Here is a 16,187-nt window from a genome sequence, read left to right as displayed (position 1 = left end):
TGCGGCGCTGATAGCTGATGAATTTAATGAGCACCTGCCGAGGTCGGGGTGGTGCACCAGACTGCTCGTTCGCCCTTGCTTTGCGCCCGACGCGGTGGCACCGGTCGATGTCATCCGGCCTTATCGCCAACCCCAGCTTGGAGTTGAGGAGGTCCGCCATGGCCACCACACTCGTCGATACTTCGTCGTTCTCGGTCTCCGGCACGCCAGACACTCTCACGTTGTTTCGCCGCTGATACTGAGCGAGACCATCCAAACGGCTGTCACTGGCTATTTGTAGCTGCTCCACATTTTTTCTTAGAGCTTCATTCTCCTTGGAGAGTATGTCGATCCTCTCAACAGCAGCCTGAAGCTTGCTCTCCAATGCAGCGGTGACGGTTGCGCATAGGCTGTCACGCAGACGGTCTTCTATTCTCGCCGCAAACCGATCGCAGAAGTCATCGCAGAGCAGCAGCGCTTCCAATGCCTCGGTGATTTGACTCTGGGTCGTCATGGCAACGGGGACGCCGTCTGCAGCCGACGAGCAAGACGAAGAGGAGTGAGGCCGGCTAGTATCCCCTCTCTGTTGTTGTTTGTTCTGTTGCGCACGCTGCTGCTGCTTTTGGGCAGGTGACGATGTAGCCTTATCACCAACAACGGCCTTGGATCCGAAACGAGTGTTCGGTTTAGACATTAATGTAAAACTTTAAAAATGGATTATACACGCTTCTAAAAGAGATTTCCACTATCAAATCACACGATCGGCTGTAATACTATTCAAAGCACACCTTGTCAAGATTTGAAGAAAAACTTTTCACAATAACCCACTCAAAACACCGATTGAAACGGGAGCTCAACTTCTGTACGTTAGCCTGCTAACATTTCTTATCTCTGAGAGATAAGAGAGAGTGAGTGAGAGAGCTTATCACTTGAGATTGGTAGATTATATAATAGAACGAACTACGTCTAATTTCGTTTCTTGAAAGAATGATAGATGCCCCACAAGAAAGGAATTGGACAGAGTGATTAATATTTTTGAATTGATTCCTTTTCAATCCAAATTGAAGTTTTCCAAACCAGTTAAAGAGGTCCTCTCACCAATAACGAGAGGAGAGAATCAAACTCAATTGATAAATTCTAGTATATACCAGATATCCCCATATTATATACAATAATATATCAACAATCAATATTCGGTCTTATTTCTATCCTGATTCCAACCGGAGATTTCTATACAACAGCTGAAAGAATATCAGCGGCATTTTAAACGAGTTCACTACCAAAATATCTTTGCACAGTTGTTATTTTCAAGAATAGTGTATGCTATATGCTATCCTTGAGTTATTTTGAACTTGAATCACTCTGGAAGGTTTCTCCAACTAACCAGTTCGAATTCAATAATGAATTTCTATCTCTATATTCTCAAGTATATTTTTGTGGAGGAAGAAGAAACGACTTCGAACTGTTCATAATGAATTTAAAGAATTAGAACAACTGAATGGCATTCTTATTAGCTACTTTCGAGTCATTAGATTTCGTCATTCCCTGCAGAAGTAGACTATTGAGAGCAGAAACAAATGACTGCATATGGATGGGACGCTCTGCTCTCTTCAAAAAGAACACATCCGAAGCTGCAACTGACAGCAGCTTATCTCTGCTTGGAATTGATATTCAACATGGCCGCGAAATTTGAGAGATGAGGGTCATATCTAGAGAAGCACTCCATCACAATAGTTGTTGCAATCCATTCTGCTGGGAAAAGTTTTAAACATCAATTTTGTGACGTCAACTTTCATTTCTCAAACATAGTTATCTTAGAATGATTTTTTATTCCAGGGGGATTTATGAGAAAGTGGAAGATCTGCAACTGATTTAAGTGAACTGAACTGAATCATTCAGTGATTTCTGAACATGGATGTGATTTCATTCATTGTATCTTATACCACGGACCATTGAAAAATTGAAACTAGAGCACGTCTCATTTTGCGTAATCTAAAAAATAGCACTAAAAATATTCCGCAATGATGAAGATTAATTATGAATGCCCCTATTTTTATCTTTTTCTTATAAAATAATGGATTATAAATATGTAAGAAGCTGGTTGCTCTACATTCACGCTTCTTCTTTCTAATCAAATGAACCATATGACTTGTTAATAATTTACTAATGTTGTTTATCAAACTAACAGCAGAGCTGATGAGAGAATCATTGAATGCTCATATTTGTACAGTTTAAGATTTATTGAGATTTATATTATAATGGCATTAAAATCGATTTTCTAAAGTAAATGAAAATCTTTCGTCAATTATTCATTTTAAGTAATATGTGCGAAGTAAGATCATTATAAATCGATTTTTTTGTTCAACATGCCGAAAAAAGGTAAGAGTGAATTTTCAATTGATATTGATAGGAAATTTGTTTTGGAAAAATTCTCGGGGAAAATTGGACAAAATGCAAAATTCTGGCTGGAAGATTTTGAAAAAGAATGTATCCGTTACAATATCCACAACGATGAAGAAAAAATAACATGTTTAAGACTATTTTAGAAGGGAGTTCTGAAGATTGTATACTTCCAACAAATATAAATTAGGATTGAAAAATTGGAATTTGTGGTCAAATACATTTCTCCAAACTTTTTCTAATAAAGGCTGGTCAAATGTGAGATATGCATATTCATTCAAATACATTGAAAATTTTGGATCTATGCTTGATTATGCTTTGAAGAAGGAACGATTATTGCTTGAATGTGAGAGAACTATGACAGACGAATCTAGAATCTCACATATTGTTGTGGGACTACCAGTTCATATTCAGAATAGATTAGATAAGGAAAATATCGAGACCACAGAAGATCTGATGAATGAAATTCAAAAATATGATTCATTCACAAACTCAAACGGACATAGTCATATAAATAGCCAGAAAAAAGACTCAACCAAGATGGAAGAGATAAGAAGAAAGAAGACTCCTTGTTCTGTATGTACAGCCTTGGGAAAACCAAATCGCTTTCATCCTGCAGAGATCTGTAGGAATAAAAATAAAACAGTGAATTTCACAACCTGTGAGGAAAATACACTCGATGTTGATAACTCAAAAAACTGAATAAGCCGGCGTGTAAGTTCATTCCATTGATTACAGTTAATGTACTAGTTGATAAAAAGAAGATTGTAAAAGGGGTTTATGACAGTGGCTCAAATATCACTCTAATAAATCAGAAAATTGTTGATGAGCTGAAGACAAAACTTATGAACGACCATAACCTTTTTCGAACTATTAGTGGTGTGAATTTTACAAATCGCCGGGCCAAAATTCCAATGAAAATCAATAAAATCGAAGAAATATTAGATGTATATGTTGTGAAGAACAATAATTTCTCTTATGACTTACTTCTTGGATTGGATGCAATAAAAAAGTTCAAATTGATACAGAATGAAAATTTAGAAATTTTACAGAAGGTTGATAGGACGGAAGTTTACAGTGATCACAGACCACAAACCATTGGAGAATCTCAGAGTAAAAGCACGAACCGATGAAGAATTGGGAGATCTTGTATACTACCTATCGCAATATGATTTCACATTGATATATAGCTCAGGAAAAGGAAATGTTGAAGCAGATACTTTATCAAGAAATCCAGTTTTAGAGCACTTTGAAGGAAATGAAGACATTTTAACAGTTGTGAATTTGATATCTATACAAGAAATAAAAGACGATCAAGAAAAAAACAAAGAAGCAATAATGAATAATAGGAATGTTGAATATAGAGAGAAAATATTCTACAAATGTATGAAAGGAAACAAAAGAATCTTCCTTTCTCAAGAAAAGGGTAAAGAATTGATTGAGAAAATTCATTTTCAACTGGGACATATCGGAACTCACCACACACTATTACACATACGTCCACATTACTACTTTTCCAACATGGGTGAAATGGTCGAGCGCTATTGTGATTCGTGTCATATATGTAAGAAGAATAAAACAAGAAGAGGTCGCTCAATAGGATTACTTTCACAATTGGGTCCAGCTAGTGAACCGTATGAGATCATGTCGATAGATACTGTTGGAGGGTTTGGTGGAAACAACTCAACAAAACGATACCTACATATATTGGTCGATCACTTCTCTAGATATGCATTCACTTCAAGCTCTAGCGGTCAAACTACTAAAGAATACATTCGTTTGCTAGATCCTATCTTACAAAACCATTCTGTCAAGATCCTATTAGCTGATCAATATGCGTCTATCAAATCAAAAAAGTTTAGAGATTACCTACTCGAAAAAGGTGTTACAATGGTGTTCACATCGGTAGATGTCCACAATCAAATGGTCTTAATGAGCGGCTAAACCAGACATTGGTGAATCGTATTAGATGCAAAGTGAATAGTCCAGAAGGAAGAACGCAGACGTGGTCGAAAATAGCGGAAAGTTGCACATCAGAATACAACAAGACAATCCATAGCACTACTAAATTTACACCAAGATATCTGCTATTGGGAGAGGATTTGGAAATAATACCATCACAACTGAGGAAAAAACGAAACTTACAAATAGACAGAGAAGAAGCAATAAAAAATTCCAATTTAAACCACAAACGGAACAAACTGAGATGTGATAAGAACAGAAGAATATATGGTTTCAAGGAAAAAGAACTAGTGTATATAGAAAAAGGGAACAAGTTGAATAGAAATAAATTAGATGAAGTTAGAAGTGGACCGTTCCCCATTATAAGAAGAATATCAAACTCAATGTATGAAGTGGCCTGCGGAATCAATGGGAGTGAACCAATCATCTGTCACTCAAGCAAATTGACACCTTCGAGGAAGTTTCTCGTTCAAGGGGGGGAGATGTAAGAAGCTGGTTGCTCTACATTCACGCTTCTTCTTTCTAATCATATGAACCATATGACTTGTTAATAATTTACTAATGTTGTTTATCAAACTAACAGCAGAGCTGATGAGAGAGTCATTGAATGCTCATATTTGTACAGTTTAAGATTTATGAGATTTATATTATAATTGGCATTAAAATCGATTTTCTAAAGTAAATGAAAATCTTTCGTCAATTATTCATTTTAAGTAATATGTGCGAAGTAAGATCATTATAAATATAATATAAATTATCTATATAAAATAATCCGGATTGGAACTGTGAACCTGGCAAAAATCATAATGCTATTTTTGAAGACAGCTTAGTGTGCTTGATAAGAATATAATTGTATGTCATATTTATCCGAATTTGAAATTTGTAGAGAGTTTATTACATTTTTCCACAAAAAAAATGAAATTGATCATTGCTCTGTCGCTATTTTAGCTCGGTTATATATATATATATATATATATATATATATATAATATATATATATATATATAATATATATATATATATATATATATGCATGAAGCTTTATAGTTACTATAAGTGGAAATACTCTCTTGATTGTTTGCTCCCCCTTACAGTCGAACATCATAACATCGCATAAACTAAATTACATGTGAATTTATATAATATAGTGCAATAACAATCTGATCAAGACATTTTATTTGGGGAATAAAACATTAAGTACCGTTTTACACAATCCTAGTCAAATTAGGTGATAGTTGAACTTGAAACTATTGCTTCATTTGAATGTTTTATACTATGCTGGAATGTTCAAGAGTTCAAATTTTGATCAAAGGCTCTTATAATATGATAGCAGTCATTAGAAAGTTGCATAAAAGTGGGATATAAATCATCCTTGAGACCTTTGCTTTGAAAATGAGTATTTGTGTTGATAGAATCGAGCTTGGAAGGGGTAAATAGATTGAAGACGCTAGCTATTTCCACTGGAATTTCTTCTCCTATTCCGTCCAAATAATAGAAACGTTCAAGCTGCTCAAGTGCTAATGTTGACTTTGAGAGCAGGATTCTGTATGTAGGGAAGATTGGCAACGTTTACTGTAGTCCTTTGATGAGAAGTAAGTACTGTGTCATGTAGTGAGTGCCACATCAAAAGAGGGGTTGTTTCCTCCAGGACTATACTAGTAGTTCTGTGAACAGTAGACCTCGCGCAGTTAAAAACCACAGTTTCCTATAATACTCTCCATGAGAGTGAATTATGTCCTGTCGTCAACTATGCTACTATCATCAGAAGCTTACCGAATTGAAAGCAGAGAAAAGTCGGGAGAAAATAATAAGCTACTTCGAGTTATCAATTGCATGCCTCATTGCTTGCAATTAATAGTCCATAAGACAGCTAATTTTTTACCAAGTTACATTGATATTAATTGCATTTATTGCTGCATTTCGCCATAAATGCAGAACATATAAACATAAAGAGAACTGCGAAACCGTCGACTTGAATCTTCAAAACCTCACTTCGCTCGGTCAACAACTTAGTAGGACTATAGAAGATCACTCCCTATCTTCTATGATGTGCAAACAATTTTAAAAACGCTAGCTGTGCAATACCGCTCGAGTGCTTCAGTGAAAACTTCTCAAGAATGTCAGTAAGATAATCGTACAGATTTTTTCAATGATAGGATGAGGAACATAATTGAATATTTCTTTAGTGAGTTGATGGAATCTGATCTTATATAAGATCATAAGATATTACACTATATTGAATGAGTTAAGATACAAATTAGTTATGGCTTCATTTTGAAATAATTAGGATACTCCATGTAGAAAAGTTCTAGTGGGAAGAAGTATAGTTGAGTAGGAGAGTACTAAATCTTATAAATCATTGATTGGAATAAGAATAGGTAGAACTGAATGTTGGAGATCTGAAGAATTATTATTACGAGAGCTCGGATATTATTAGAAGTAGACCTGAATGTGAATTCCATCGGTTCAAGTTGTGGAGAAGGAGAAAATCTCAGAAAATTTTTGGGGGAGTAATGAATTGAGCCCAATTGAAAATTCCAATTTCTTGAAGCAAGAGAGAATATTCACCAGTATTTGTATCGTAATACCTCGGTTTCCAGAAAAAATGAAATATAAAATGAATTTTATCCCAATAAAATTTTTTTTCGACCATTATTGCTTTCGAGATTAATTTTTCTGCTCGTTTCACTAGCAATAATTCCGATATTTTTTAGCGATACTCTTAAGCCTCTCATTTCTAAAAATATCTCTCCCAAGAGATATTTCCTTCCAACATTTCCAATAAAATTGAAAGAACGTGTTGAAAATGAGGAGAGTAATGATGTATTGTAAATGCTTCCAGAAAAAGATATAGCAGGAAAATCTAATATCAAAGAGTGAACAATAATGACAGTGTCTAGATTCCGTGTTTTAGCTGTTTTAAAACGTGAAATGGCTCGGAAAATGAGATAAACTGATAGATAGATGGATGAATCGACTGGAAAATGCGGGAACGGAAGTTGAGCCAGATCGAAAAGCGACACAGCAGAGGTGCACGATCAGCCAGCCGGCATTAACCGAATGGAAAAAGACGTGAGGATTCATTATATAAATGGGATTTGAGAGAGAAGTAATGTTAGAATCTGGATGTGTGTGTGTCTGGGTGCTGCTGTCCGTAATAGAGATGGCATTGGATGAGTGTGTGCGACAGAGAAATCAGGCGACTGTGAGTTTGAGAGAAAGAAAAATTTGGTACATGTGAAAAAGGCGGAGGGAACGAAAGTAATAAGTGAGAAATAATAAAGAAGAAACGAGAGAAATAATGCTATAGAAGGACCGTTCTAGGTCGAAACAAGTTGAAGCTAATGGTAAAAATGATAAAGGAAAGCAAGGGAAATGATACCAGAGCAATCTACCAGCGATCTTGAATTCTCATGCCTCATTCAACCATTACAAAGGCTTCAGCAGACTACTTCCCTTGATTCTTTGACTCTTCTCAATTTCCAATATCCAACCAGCTAGCTTATTTCTCTTCAAACTCTCTGAATTTTTCATTAGACGTTTAACATTAATCATTGTCTTTCTCGTTGTCTTCCTCCTTTTTTTTGACTGCCTCATTCTCTACTAATAATTATTGTACTAGGTAGTGAATAATTCTCATAAATCAACTACTAGAAATGCATTTTCCGCAGAAAGCTTACAGGTAACTAATGATGTGAACGAATAATGGAGTCATTGCAGTCATATTATTCATTCAACAACTAACTCACGTTCAATATTACTCCGAAGTGATAGCAAAAATAGCTTGACTGATTTGATCTCCATTGAAAGAAGTAGTTGATTAAAGGAAGCTCACTATCACTTCCTGTATAATTCCGATAATTATTCACATTTATCTCATGGATTGGGTCATTCATATGCTCTCTGTGATAGAATCTATTTTTGGGCTATTTCTATCAAAATTTGGGAAAGGAACAGTTTTGAGCTTCAAGCCTGTTGCTTCTCTCCCTATAATTGATAAATGAGTTAAAAATGATAGTATATTCGAATATATTGATAAAAACTAAAAAATGAATAATTCAAATCAAATCAATTTATTGCCACAGACAAACACTTTACAATTTGTATCGGCCACGTCAATATTAAATTGTATTTCCAAATCTTTTGAAAATTGTTAAACTTGCTTCAGTGTTTATTGTGATAAATGATCAAGGACCGTGTCAAGTGCCATAAAATTCTTGCACTATACTACTAGTTCGAGAAAGGAATTGAACATTGTGTATATTATCCCACTAACGTCCCCTACTAATATGGTCAGTTGCCTTATCTTTCAATCAATCAACTGCTTCTAATGATACTTAATAGAAACGTATCCGTCAAACAAAGTTGATGAGTTGATGAATTTTAAACAAGACCGTTAAGTAAAGCACTGCTATCAGCGCCGCGCCATCAACGAGTTTATCTGCAGTCAGATCAGCGGCGTGCATATCTGATTGCCGTCTGCTACCTGCTACCTGCTACCTGCTACCTGCTACCTGCTACCTTCCACCCGCTTTCAGGTGTATTAATGAAGTGTGCCCTCATGAACTCCCATATCCATTAGTAATACGTTGTGCAGCTTTCGGCTTTGCGCTCCTTTCCACTTCTAGCAGCTTAGTTCATGGTGCTCCACTTCCTCTGGGATGCTCCGATAAACCATCAATACGAAACGCACTCAAGCTTATCGCAGCTCCACTGGAGTTCACCTTCAAAGCTTCACGACGTGAATTCAAGCTGCTGATAACATCGACGCCAAACAGAATCAAGTGCAATCGTTACCTCTAACTTACATTTCAGATTACGTTTTTAGACATGCTTCAAACTTCCACTCGCTACAAAACGTGTGAACAACCTCAACAGACTATGTGACCAGAATTATGGATTCAGAAATTTCATCAAGTGTAGAATCAGTAGAAATGGTAGTTGATGATTTTGTTATTTTAAATTGATATATTTCATGTTTTATCTCATTATATTCATAATTTTGAAATGAGATTCTGTTCTCCTGTCTGTCAGTCTGATCAGATAATCATTATTTGATAATAATTATCGGAATCAGATCTATATGAAAAGAAGTCTTTCATAATTTGAAAAGCCATAATAAACGAGAGATAAAATACGTTCTGTTAAAGGGTTGATAACACATGGCGAGTTAACTAGCTACAAGCCAGTTATTTAGATATTTGATAGTAAACTAGCTTCGTATAATCCTATACTAGCCAACTCGCAGGCTAGTAATCGGCTGATAGAGTAGCTGGGGAAAAAAGTTGAAGACCGAGAAAGTAAATTTTCATTGAATAATCACACCACTAATCCGAAATGAAGGCCCTAAACATTCTAAAAAATATCAGGAATAGTTAGTGTTGTAACTTTTAAATCACAGAATAGCAATGTAAAGTAGAATGAGAACAGTTAAAAACAGATAAAACAGATGCTGTGAGTTGAGTAATCGACAATCGACCAGCAAGCATCACTGAGTGGACGAGGCGTGTTGCATAACCCGCAGTTGAACGGCGCAGGCCAAATGCGAGTGCATTCCGTAAATATTTCCATTTTCCGATCGGTAGCTCTTTTCTCTCTGCTGCCGGCAGAATTTTCTTTCGCTGGCCCAGCCGCTGTAACTCGACCCTTTTCCCCGAGTTTATCTAGATGAAAATTCCTGGCTTGATCCGTTCGATCGGAAAAATCGGTTGAGACCGGCGAAAAAATACACGAAAATCGAGAGAGAAATGGAGAATAGTCTAGAATGGGAAGAAAAAGAGCATGATGTGGATCGCAGGAGCTGAACTATTCCCAGATGAGTAGTGAACTGTTAGCAGAGCTGGAGAAGCAAGTATTGATCATTCCAAATGAGATGTGAAAAGTGGTGTGCGTTCAGCTGAGCTTTGCTTGTATTATTCATGCACTTGACAAACTTGGAGCAGCTACCACTATACTAACTGTTCCAAATGTCAGTGCGATGCAATAGATATGTGAGTATGCAAATGCACAATACGAACAGTTTTCCCCCAGAGAAGCCATATTCAATACGATTACCGGTTGCAGTTATCTGAAACTCAATACACAAAACGAATAGGAAGAAGGAAAGGAAGCAATATTTTATTGTCATTTTGTGTCGTCCTGAACATACATTCCACCACTGCATGCAAGGCTATCTAGCTGCAAGATAACATGAACATGATTCATGTGCTACGACTCTGAGAGCCGGCACAAAACTATTCCTCTCTTTTTTAAAACAGAGCACTAGTTGACTCATTCGATACTGATTTGGAAAAATGACAGTCATTTCTAACACTCAAATGTGTTGTTTGCGAAATGTAAACTGTGCTCCCAAACAAGCTTTTTAGAGAGGAATCAGTAGATTGATATAATGTTTTCACAACATTATAAAAAATTGATATATTAAATTCTTCACTCATGGTGACGTTGCATAACTGTGAACACCAACTCAAATGGATCCCATTCCATTATTCTATTGAGAATATAGTTTTATTTTTATCCCACACCATTATTCTAGATAGAATCTATTTTTTTCCAAGTTGAAATTCATCGAGAGCATATGTAGACACTTTGACTCTTAAAATCTCTAATATCAATAAATAATGTTTCTTAATGTTGATAAGCTACTAGTTTTCCTCCGAGGAATCAGCTACTGATTCAACATCATTGCGGTATTTTCATAGATTTTTGAATGGAAGAGTAATTATTCTCATCGAAATACCACATTGATTGACAGGTTAATCATTATAAATTATGTAAATAATTCTTAAAGTTTGAATTGTATTTTCGTATTGGAAGGAACATCTTGAGATCATGAGACGGAAGTCTCAATGTTCACGGTTGTGAATCCAGTATCAAGGATCAATAACCCAGAGAGAGTGAGGGTTTCCCAAGGAAATCGCATTAAGGTGTCCGATCTGGAGTGGGATGAGCAGACAGTATTGGGCAGATGCCAATCGCTGCCGATGATCGGTTCACCAAGATCGGACACATGTGATTATTGTGCAATTCAGCAATAAATCTATCAAGAATCAAGTGAGAAGTAATTCTATTCTATAGTTGAAGCAATCAATTCAAAATCCAACCTCAGATGATATTAAAATGTTATTATTCAATTCAAGGTATTATTATATTTCTGAGTTGGACACTATACTATTATCATACGCATTATTGATTTTAAATATCTTTATTATCACTTGAATAGAAAATTTTGAAAATAAATGCTTGAGTAAGGCTCTGATCAGGGTTTGAAATCTCATTATACTTGGTAAGTTAATTCATAATAGTAGTTAGTAATTCTTTGTATACTTTGTAATTCTATTACCTCATGTAACGAATAATCTAATGAGGATGGAATATAATATTATCATCAACTTGACTATCATTTATTGAAATCTCTTTTTCTCTGTCTGTCTCAGTCTAAGTCTAAGTTATACTATATAGCCGTCGCCTACGAGAATTCTTGACCCTGAATAAACAGTAGGAGACTCTCTTCAATACAGCTGACTTTTTACAATGCTAATCAAGTCTCGTGTTGTTCCAGATCAAAAGAGGCGTCACACAAAACAGTTTTTGCTTTTTATTGATCAAATAGGAATAGCCCCCGTAATTGAAACAAGAAAATTTCTGTTCTGCTCTGATACAGAACTGAGCATCCTCTCTGTGATTCAAGCAGCAGAGAGCTCGTGAATAAAGCTGTAAAAAATTCACAGAATAAACCGCGCCAATTCTGAGAGCGTGACTAAATCAGGAGCTCGTTGTTCGACAAGATCAGAGGATGTCAGCCAAAACAGGCTGCTCAAATATTGAACCGACCCCCATGCTTTGCTTTGTGCAGCGGCGAATAGTTGATAAAAAAGTGACTGAAACAAGGGACAACGAGGTGCCACCCAATCGATAGACAGAGACAGTGGAACCAGTCACATTCAGTACAGTGCTTAATCAACTGCGAAACTCCATCCGATCCTCCTTTTGTCTTTTCTCTTGAAAGAAACATCAACTCCCTTAGGGGAAGCGAACCAGTAATCCGATATTCTATCACAATATTCTGCAAAATCTTTCTCGAATATTGCAATTTTTGTCATTTTCAAGAATTAGATATGACTTTGAAAGCTAATATTATCCATAACGTTGGGGGCCTAATGGTTATAAATAATATTAGCTTTCAAAGTCACATCTAATTCTTAAAAGCGACAAAAAATTGTTAACATATTATTTAGCCATGAGTATTGATTTCTCAATCTGATGAGATCATAAGAGTGAGTATTTGTGATTTCAGCTGAAATCAGGAAAATATTGTCATTATTTACTATACTTCAATGTAACGTCAATAATCTCACCCTCAATAACGCAATCATAGATGTGTTGAATTTTCAGAGTAAACAGTAGGAATTTTCAGTATAGTAGGATGGAAATTTAATTTCAAAAACAGGAGGAAGAAGCTGACATTTTCGTTCATAACTTTTTATTCAATGTGACAAGGCAAGATTTCAGCTTATTCCGAGAATCGGAGAATAGGTGATGCATGAAAAGCAGGAGAATGTCAGTTCCTTCCTCCTGTTTGTGACCAATCGTAGTTGTTCATAGAAGCACCTGTTAGTTGTAGATCTTACTATTTCTTAACTTATCTACTGTATATCTTACTAGGTAACTGCACACCTTTTAGTTGCTGTTGCATCCTAGAATCCATTTATGATAGATGGGTTGATCAATATTATGATTTATGTTCATGGATTGATCAATTATCTGTAAAGTTGAATATACACAGTTGTATTGTCACTCGATCACACCAAAGGTATGAATAATATTCCTTGTTTTGTCAAATTTCCCTATATTCCTTTGAGAATCAATAACCTCATTCGAAGATTTGATATATTCTGCATAACATCTATATTCAATTATTATTGTTTCATCCATTCAGTTAGCCAATCAAGACGTTTGTTAATGCCATCCAGGGCCATCATATATGGTCTGTAGGTAGCGTTATACTTGAAATAAGACTGCATACGGCCATCAATCATGTAGCTGACAGCACAAATAAAACGTTCATGATACGTACTGGTGTTACATCACTATTAAACATATAAAACATATTTTGCAGCTAAAAGTAACTAAATGGTAATGATTCGAACGTATAACGAAGCGACAAAACGGAAAGACTCCATTTGAGATTTGTGCATTGGCTCTTCACTTTATGACGAGAGATATCCGTCGACTCCAGAGAGAGCAGCGCTCGTAATTTAATTTTTCCATGGAAATGATGCAATAACCTTTCTTGCGAAGAGAGCACTCTTGATCGAATGCCAAGCAAACGCTCCATACTTCGAACGGAGAAGATACTCTATTAGAGTTTGTATGCCGGCCAAGTTCTCCCTACTAATGAAATCAAGCACTGAAAGAGGCCTCGAATTTCCTCCACCATTTCAACCATCTTTCCCAAAATACCCCAACTCATCAAAACGGCTTCTCACCGTTGCTGCAAGCTATTCCAACTACAGTGGTTTATTGGGAATTGATCGACATTATCTCCATAGGTTTAGTCAGTCCGTAGGGATATGAAAGAAACAACCGACGTTATTCTCAATGAAGAGGGAGAAGTGAATTTTAATTTTCACTTTGATCACAATTATTGATGAACAAGTCAAACAGATATAACCTTATCAATGGCCCACAAATTAAATTTGATCAAGAAAGTTTTTTGGGAATGTCATGCTGATGATGCTTAATCTTATATTGTACAAATCTATATTGTATTAGTATCTATACAGTTATTTAAAAATTGTTCTTTTCGAAAGTATTTATGAGAGGTACAGTTCCACTTGTGGATAGAAACAGTGTTGTGGAGATGCAGCACTGTAATAGTATCTTAAGTCACAAGTACGGGAAGGGGCCTTTTGCAGGCGAGAATGATGTTTCTAGTTGAGGCGTTAGCCGAGTCATCACACAGTTTACCGCCGACATCGCTATCTGTCGGCAAAAATTGTAACAACAATGGCCGCCAATTCGACTACAACAGTATGATGAAGTTCCTGTTTCAAATTCGATTAATTAATGAGGAATATTCGTTGGTTGGTATTTTGCATAACATGGGATATAAAAAAAAATTATATATTTTTATAGCATAGTGATATGAAGTTTGTAATAATTTTATCATGAAACATATATTTCATATATTGATCAAATGTCTGGTTGAGGTATTGAATTTAGTTCGTTTAATGCCTACTCTATATGCTTCCTCATCTGAGCTTAGACCTTCTAACCTATTTCAAATGTAAGTTTTTAAAATAGAGATGCTTCCCATGTTATTTAAATGCAGACACTTTTACGCTTTTCTGTTTTTTCCTTCCGAGAGCGAAAAAGTAACACTTTAGTATTATGTTTCAGCCTACTTTAGGCTCTTTAGAAAGTAGTTGGAGGAAAAAGTATTTCTATTTGCAGTTTTTATAAAAATGTAGGTGGAGAAAAATGTTGTGTACATCACGAGTGAAAAATGTTTTTTCTCCCTCAGGAAAATTGTTGCACTCGGCTTTGTCTCGGGCTTCAAAATTTTCCCTCAGGGAGAAAAAACAGGACTTTTCACTCTAGATATACAAATAACTATTAAAATGATTGGATTTATTCATTTACTAGAAATAGAAACAAATACAAATTAATATCTGCTTTTCAATATGTTATTGCATTAGAATCTGTCATATAAAGTGTCTAAAAAGAAACGGGCATTTCGAAAGAATTCATAGAACAAAAGTTGAAATAGGAAATAGTTATATTCATGATAATTATTGAAACTTCAAGACTTGCCATTTTGAGAATCATGAACGACATTATCATTAGATTGAGACGACGCGACGTGACTAAATTGAGACGAAGATAGCACTTGAGAACATTCTTATATATGATCATAATTATCATATTAATTCATTCAGAGGTTTTTTGTGTATCTAGGATTTTTTACTTAGTGTTAGGACAAAATGGCGTACGAAAATGTCACAAATATCAAAGAGAGATCAACCCCACATCCTAAATTCACCCAGATTATATTATATTAAATTGAAACTAGAGGTTTCTGTATACAAACTCACCCACTGAAATTCTTAATGCCTAGTGCCTAATAGTAAATTCATTAACTAATATCACTTAAAATCATCCATTCATGATTCATCCTCTCCATAAGTCCATATTTCATCATTAACCATGTCAAATTATTCACTAATACCCATTTCAATATCATTTATTCCATTATTCTAAGATTCTAATCATTCAGTTCTTGATTTATTAATTCAAGTTTCTCACTTGAACATGATTTCCTCCACCTCCTCTTTAGAGTACTTACTTTACTCCCTGAAACATAATACTGAAGTGCCACTTTTCCGCAGTAAAAGTAACTCTTTAAATAACATGGGAAGCATCTTCATTTTAAATAGGTCACATTTGAAATAGCTCACATATTTCATAATCATATTTCAAATAACTCACATTCTAAATAGGTTGGAAGATTTAAGCTCAGATGAGGAAGCATTATATAGAGCAGTCATTGAGCTAACAGCCAAATTCAATACCTCAACCAGAAATTTGATCAGCATTATGAAATATATGTTTGTATCCTAAAATTATTACATAATTCATATTAGAATACTAAAATAATTTATAAATATTTTTTTAACATACCATGTTATTCAAAATACTATTCAACGAGTATTTCCCATCAACTAATCACATTTGGAATTTGGATGAAAAATGTTGTGTACAACTGTACATCACGAGTGAAAAATGATTTTTCTTTCTCAGGGAAATTGTTGCTCTCGGCTTCACCTCGGGTATCAATATTTCCC

General features: G+C 35.3%; 1 protein-coding gene across 3 annotated transcripts in view; it reads right to left on the bottom strand.

The window, feature by feature from the left end:
- LOC111057182 (basement membrane-specific heparan sulfate proteoglycan core protein-like) overlaps positions 1 to 16,187 on the bottom strand; it is a 111,316-nt gene that overhangs the window by 28,179 nt on the left and 66,950 nt on the right. The window lies entirely within an intron of this gene.

This window comes from Nilaparvata lugens, chromosome 2, assembly GCF_014356525.2.
Source record: "Nilaparvata lugens isolate BPH chromosome 2, ASM1435652v1, whole genome shotgun sequence".
NCBI lineage: Eukaryota > Metazoa > Arthropoda > Insecta > Hemiptera > Delphacidae > Nilaparvata > Nilaparvata lugens.
Note: the sequence above shows the minus strand (reverse complement) of the source record. Positions and strands in the feature narration are given on the sequence as shown.